We start from the raw sequence: 6,716 nt of genomic DNA, 5'->3' as shown, positions 1-6,716 counted from the left end.
TAATAAGGTATAATTGGGGCGCCTGAGTGGCTTAGTCGGTTAAGCGTCCGACCTTTGCTTAGGTTGTGATCTTGCGGTTCATGGGTTCGAGCCCCGCGTCGGGCTCTGTGCTGACTGCCAGCTCAGAGCCTGGAGCCTGTTTCAGTCTGTGACTCCCTCTCTCTCTGACCCTCCCCTGCTCATGCTGTCTCTCTCTCTCTCTCCTAGAAATAAATAAAACATAAAAAAAGGTATAATTTACCCATAACAAAGAGCCCCAAGTGAAAGGGTATACTTTGATGACACTTGATCTCATGGATATAGCACCATGAAGTCATACAGTTTCTCTCTAAACCTTAAATCACGATCCGTTTGTGTCTAATGTTAATGTTTCTTTTGAGGTAGGGATCAATTTTTTTTTTTTTATGTTTTCAGATATTGCTCAGGTGTCTGAATGCCTCCATTGTAGTACCTCCTTTCCCAATAGTCTGTATTCCTGTGAGTACTGTATTCATTCTACTTTTGGACTTTTTCCTCTATTGTATCACTGTTCATATAACTTTGCTGCGTTACATTAATGATGGGGGCTTCATAATTGAGTTTTCACTAAATGGCACGAGCTGCAGTTCCAATTATGACACAAAGCACGGGCTTCCTGTGTTAGGTATTCAGGAGCAAGTTAGATATCTTCAGTACTTGAGCTGAGAATGTCACTCTATCTTTTTGCCAGACCTCTTTCCCACCCTTGGAGAAAGAATTTTCTTCTGTTCACACAGAAATGTAGGTGAGGCCGATAGAGAAAAGTCCATTCTCCTCCCTTCCCTTCCCTTCGTCTCTCAAACTCCCTGTCCCTACCTTCTGCCTGTCTCTTTCTCTGACTCAATCCCCCAGGCCCACTGCTCCACTCAAGCCATGATCAGGGTGTCCTCCAGCTGCTGGCCTGTGCCCTGGCCATCCCTCAGTGAGGAATTTGGAGGAGGATTTTGGAGTTCACTGTACTTATGAAGATATCTCTGGTCCTTAGAGTCCTCCTGCACATGGTGCTGTGTGGGGAGAGCTGTCCTCCTGGGCCAGGGTCTGACTCCATGTGTGGCCTCCTCACACATGTCATCTCCCACAGTCACTGCTGGTCCCTCATCCTTACCCACCATTAGAAGTCAGCCATATCCTAGAGACAGACACCTGTCTGTCTGACCCTGAGGCACCAGGGAATCAGTGAATATTTCTCTGATAAATGAGCACAAACACCCCTTAAATATAGGTATAAGAAGTTCCTGCCACCCCATAAAACTCCCTTGGGCTCCCCTGCACAAAGGGTGATCTTGCTACTATCCTCCATCACCCCCATTTCTGTCAGTTTGTTCCCTGTGTGTACAGGAACCCCGCTGTCTGCAGTGAGGAGACTAAGTCCTCCTAGAAGCAGATGCTGACACAGAGAAAGAGCAGTGAAAGGTGTACTAGGGGCCATAGGAAGGACAAAGTGGAGGGGGCAGGATGGGCAGGGAAAACATTCAGGCAGATCTGACACCTTTTTAAAATATATAATCACCATAGTCTCTCACCTTGCACAGTCCTCTTCAAATTTCAAACTCAGTGGGATGTAAGAGATTTTGGTTTATTTCCTTATGATCTTATGTTTTCCTACATGCATTCTGTCTTCTATACTTTATCTGCCTCAGATGAACACTTTCATGTGTGGCTGCATGTAATGGAAAATGATTGTGTTTAGCTCTCAGATGTAGATCTCTGAATGTACACATTCTCATAATTATCTTTTCTTTCTTTGTCTAGTAAAACATGAATTTTAATAAAAAATGAAGGTCTTTGTCTTATCATTTCAAACAGCAATTCCCAGTCCCTGGGCTGAGGTGTTAACACTCTTCATTGAATGAATATCCGTGAACCTCTTTTTTTGATGATCATCATGTGGAGATACGTTAATTGAAACTGTGAGATGGGTGAGTGGACACTTTATGTATTTAATGTCTTCTTTTCATAATGTCCTAAGAAACAAATATTACCCCTATTTCACAGCTGAGGCTCTAAGTAGGTCCCACTGAGAGCTAGTATTAGGGCTGAGATAGCAGGAACACAGGCAAAGCCTCAGGAAATTGTGGGAGATGTTGGAGGAGATGGAAAGCTGTAGTCAGGGTGATGACAGGGGTCATCTTCTGGCCAACCCTGAATTGCAGGTTGACCCAGGCTGAAGGTCAATGCAGGCACTCAGCTGATCTAGATCCTGTCTCACTGAGGGATATGAATTTGGGCAGACAAGCATTTTCAGAAGACCAAGTTAAATTTCCCATCTCTCCATGCCATTCCCCCCCCCCACGACAATCCAGAACCTTCAGAAAACCCAGGGACTCAACAATCTTTTTAGATGATTGCCTAGGTCCACTTTGGCAACACTGACATTTCAGAGATGAACGTTGCATTGTGCACTGAGAGTGATCAGACCTGCTGTGTGGACCTCACACTCCCTGCTCAGGCTGGCCCAGGAATTTCACTGACCCCAATCCCCTCCCCTCTGCACCTCCTCAAACTCTGCTTACTATTCTCGACTTCCCTTCTATTCCTGAGTGATTCAGGTTTCTCCAATTCCTTCACTGGTACTTCGATTATGGTGATCACAGGGTCTGAGTAACTTAATGCATGTATCCCTCTTTCACACAGGACCCCTGGGGCATTAAAAGTTATGGGTGTGCCTCAATTCTTTACAGAACTCAAAACACTGTGTCTCCAAAATACCCACCAGTACTGCTGATACTTCTGCTTTTGTGTAAAAACTCCCTTTCATTTTGACCAGAGAAACCTATAGCTCACCTTCATACGGGGAAGTGGCACCACCCATTGTATGTGTGTCCTGGGAAACTTGAGGTATATTCAATGTCCTCAGGCAAGTTGGCAGTTTACATGCCAAGACTCACAACCATCTCTACGTCGTTCCCACCAAGGCTTTCACAAAGAAGATGAATATGCTTTACCAGTCACTCATTCAGTTCAGGTCATCTTAACAGATAGAGTTAAGTGGAGGAAGGGGAGATAGCCCATATAGTCCGTGATTGGTGATGAAGAGCGGTCCTTGCAGTAGGGCCTGCAAGGCGATCCAGGGACAGGACCAGGCCCTCTTGCATACATAATAGCCTGCGGAATAGACAGAACAAAGCACTGACACTGGCAAAGAGCAGAAACCCAAAGAAGCAGTGTTCATCTCCTGCCAGTTTCCCCACCACCAGGTTCAAAGAGGGCAGTATCCACACCAAAATCTCTACCCATACTTTGGGTTCCGCTTACAGCTTTGGGGTGGCAAATGGATGTTATTGGGATAAACTAGTGTCCCACATGTCTGGAAATGTAGAACAGCAAGCGGTCTTTTCCTAGTAGATTTAGGGACTTAATACCAAATTAACAAACTAGCATATTCCAGATAGGAAGGCATCTAAGTCCAGGATCGCCCTCTACCCCTCCTTCCCCTCCACTTCAGAGACTGCTTATTTGTATGTGAAGAATTACAGAATGAGAAAGGATGAAAATCCCAGTCTCCACACATGGAATCATAGCCCTTGTGGCTCAAAGCTCTGCCTCTGAGCTCCCACCTGGGCCCAATGTGCTCCTCTCCTGCCATTGGGGTCTCTTCCTCTCTGGAAGCACTATCCATGGGCCCAGAGACACACAGGGTGATGGGGATCCTGAGATCCAGCAGAAGACCTGGAAAAGCATGCTCTTAGAGAAACAGGTAACCTATACCTGTTAGTTGGGTTCAGCTAAAGCATTTTCATACAGAAGTACTTCTTGGCCTAAGTACAGTACAATTTACAGGATGATTGTGTCCTCTGGAAAAATGAGTTGAAATTCTAAATACCAAAATGAACACAAATGCACTTTGATTTCTGGTGTAAATTTCCATGTTTTAGCTGTATCTGTGACAAAGGACACTACAGAACCTGATCATGTGAACACAAGTGAAGGACAAGGTGGGGACTTGCCACACAGGTAATTTTGGATTTTTTTTCTCTTCACAAGTTAAGTTTTGGTGCATGTTTTCTATGACAAATATGTCATCTTATAGAGTTCAGGGTATTTATACCCAGGGCACACCTGAAGGGATTCTGGACAGCACGTTTACCAAAAAAAGATGGGATGTTGATGTGTATGAAATTTCCTTTCTCAAAGGCCACTCTAAATGACACATACGAAAATATAAGTTGGAAAGAAAGCAGTTTACATTTTCAAATTGTAAGGAGATCCAGATTTTTCTGAACACATTAAAATGCTTGACAGAAACAGGAATAGAAGAAACAGCAAGAGTGATGATTCCACACTGAGGAGGTCTAGAAAGAATAAGGCAATCCCGGAGACTTCCAAGTAGAGTGTGTTATCGTCCTCCCTGATTTATTCCAGTAACACATTGGGAAGACCCTAAGGTCCTCACCCCTAAGCACAGTTAGCTTCTAAACTTACCAAAAAGAGATGCCAGGTGGAAAACAGGGAAATCTGTAGACTCAAGGGTAAAGGTTTTGCATTTGGAAAAAAACCCCAGCAGACATAGCGTATGACACACAAACCAGAGACCGTGGTAGGAGAGTGTGCTGTACAGTAAGATGTGGGTGTCTGGAAAGACTTACAACTGAAAATGGCCGCAGCATTTACCTTGTGCTTCTTAGCAGTTTGGGTACAGTAAGTATTTGTGGCACTCTCAGGAGTGACACCGGCTTCTGGATCTGCTAAAGGCCCTAGAAAGGATGGATGTTTATTCTGATTTGAGTAGACTGTTTGGAGATTCAAAAGCAAAAAACCCTCCCCTCGTTCCTCAGACAACGTAAACTCTTGGCTCCAGTCAGATCCCAAATCAAATGCAGAGGGTATCCCACATGCCTCAGGTGATCCCCAGGAAGAACTTGAAGAACCATCCCTTATAACTTGATGAAGACCCCTAAAAGCCCTGATTCAGATGTAGTAATACATCACTCATCGAACGACTATGGATGGCTGGGGGTGCAACTAGATGGATAGATGTTAGGCTGTGCCTCATGCCTCACAGTACTCAGCATATGGATGGGGTACAGGGCAGTTCTGCTGAACCACTATGTCTGCTTTCTGCATACAGCCCCATTCCTTCTCCACAAGAGACACCTGTAGCAACGCATGACAAAGATGATCTTTCAATTGTGAGAGACTTGAGGAATGTGGTAATCGTGGCAGACATATTTCCCTTGCATAGCAATGGTCTGTGGTACCACCTCTGCACTTTGGCCAAAGATCCAACGCCAATGAAAATAAGATGAGCGTGCTTTGCAAGTCAACTCCTACTGCCCAGATCAAGTAGGATCTTACCAAGTGTCACAGGTGGAGGGGTTCAGGGTGGTCCCTAAAGTGGATGTACCCAGAAGCCCATCAGGGGGCCTCCAGAGTAGGGTGTGTAGAATCTTCCAGTTAATGGAGGAGGTTCCCATAGATCCACACTGCCCTGCAGAACAGAAGTGACACGTATGTGCATTTGCCAGACAAGAGAACCAATACCAAAAGGAGCTGAATCCCAGAGAAGAAGGTGTTAGCATCTGCCACCTTCTCTGTCATCAGGATCCAAGAGAGTAGCATCAGTACCTGAAAACTCTGTCCTTGCCATTGGGGACCACCTATGCTTGGGGTAGTAGATCCAAGCAGTGAAACTGCTGTCACCACACATCACTGCCATGTCTATGAAAGTCAGATGGCAAGGGTGCTGTCCTAGAAGATTAACAGAGGTAATTACATACTAATAAAGTAGCATTCTCCAGACAGGCAGATGTCCATGTCCAGGTTCACCCTGCATCCCTCCTCTATGGTGACTCCAGTTGCTCTCTGGTATATTAAGAAAAGAAAACATGCGTGCAAACAAACGGCTCATATTCTGCTCATGGAATCGCAGCCACTCCTGGGGAGAAGTTTTACAGCCAGCCCCTCACTTTGACCCTCTCCTCGTCTCCCTGAGAAAGGAGTCTTCCCTCTTGAAGTGCTGTCAAAGGCCTCAAGGACCTCTGGGGAGTGGAGGATGCATGGAATCTTGCAGGGGAATGCTGTGAGGAACAAGTTACTTGTGAATGTCTACAAAGCTAAGATGTGTTTATTTTAATTCATGGGGAATTCTGAATTTAATCATACTACAGGACACAGAGTCATTATGTCCCACAGAAGAAAGAGGTAGAAATTCACATTATAGATTTAAGGCAAATGTGTTTTGCTTTTTAGGATAAAACTCCTGGGATGTGTCATGAGACTGTATCAGCTCCGACAATGACTAGGGCACAACCAGAAACGGCTCCTATAAACACAATTGAAGGAGACAGTGTTCAAATGATTTTTACCTAAGGTATAGCTCGAAGGATTCCAGACAACTGAATTTCCAACAAAGACGGGAAGGTGAGGACTGATGACACTGATTTTGTGTCAAACCACTCTCAATTGCACAGGGCACAAAATGTGAAGTTGCAGTCATGATTCATTTTGCACTTTTGAATTTTAACGAATGTGACAGACTTTCTAACAGGTTAATCTCCTAGCCAGAATCAAGAAAGGAAGACACAGCAGCCATACTGTTCCCACAGAGTTGAGGTCTGGAAGGTGTCACTGAGGCCAGGAGACTACTGTTTGCAGTATGGGGTCATCCTCCTCTTGTTATTTCTAGAAACACATAGACAAGCCTGAGGTTCTCAGCCTCTAAGCACTTTGGGCTTCTAAATTCACCACAGAAAGATGAC

General features: G+C 44.9%; 1 long non-coding RNA gene across 1 annotated transcript; it reads left to right on the top strand.

Annotated features, from left to right (window-relative positions):
- Positions 1–1,827: 1,827 nt before the first annotated feature.
- Positions 1,828–6,637, top strand: LOC120227543. The gene is made up of 3 exons (XR_005527274.1): positions 1,828–1,937; positions 3,894–3,972; positions 6,208–6,637. It is a non-coding gene; the product is annotated as an uncharacterized LOC120227543 (long non-coding RNA).
- Positions 6,638–6,716: the final 79 nt, after the last annotated feature.

The sequence above is a fragment of the Hyaena hyaena genome, unplaced genomic scaffold (genome assembly GCF_003009895.1).
Source record: "Hyaena hyaena isolate Hyena2069 unplaced genomic scaffold, ASM300989v1 scaffold_2474, whole genome shotgun sequence".
NCBI lineage: Eukaryota > Metazoa > Chordata > Mammalia > Carnivora > Hyaenidae > Hyaena > Hyaena hyaena.
This window is presented reverse-complemented; position numbering and strand designations above follow the sequence as displayed.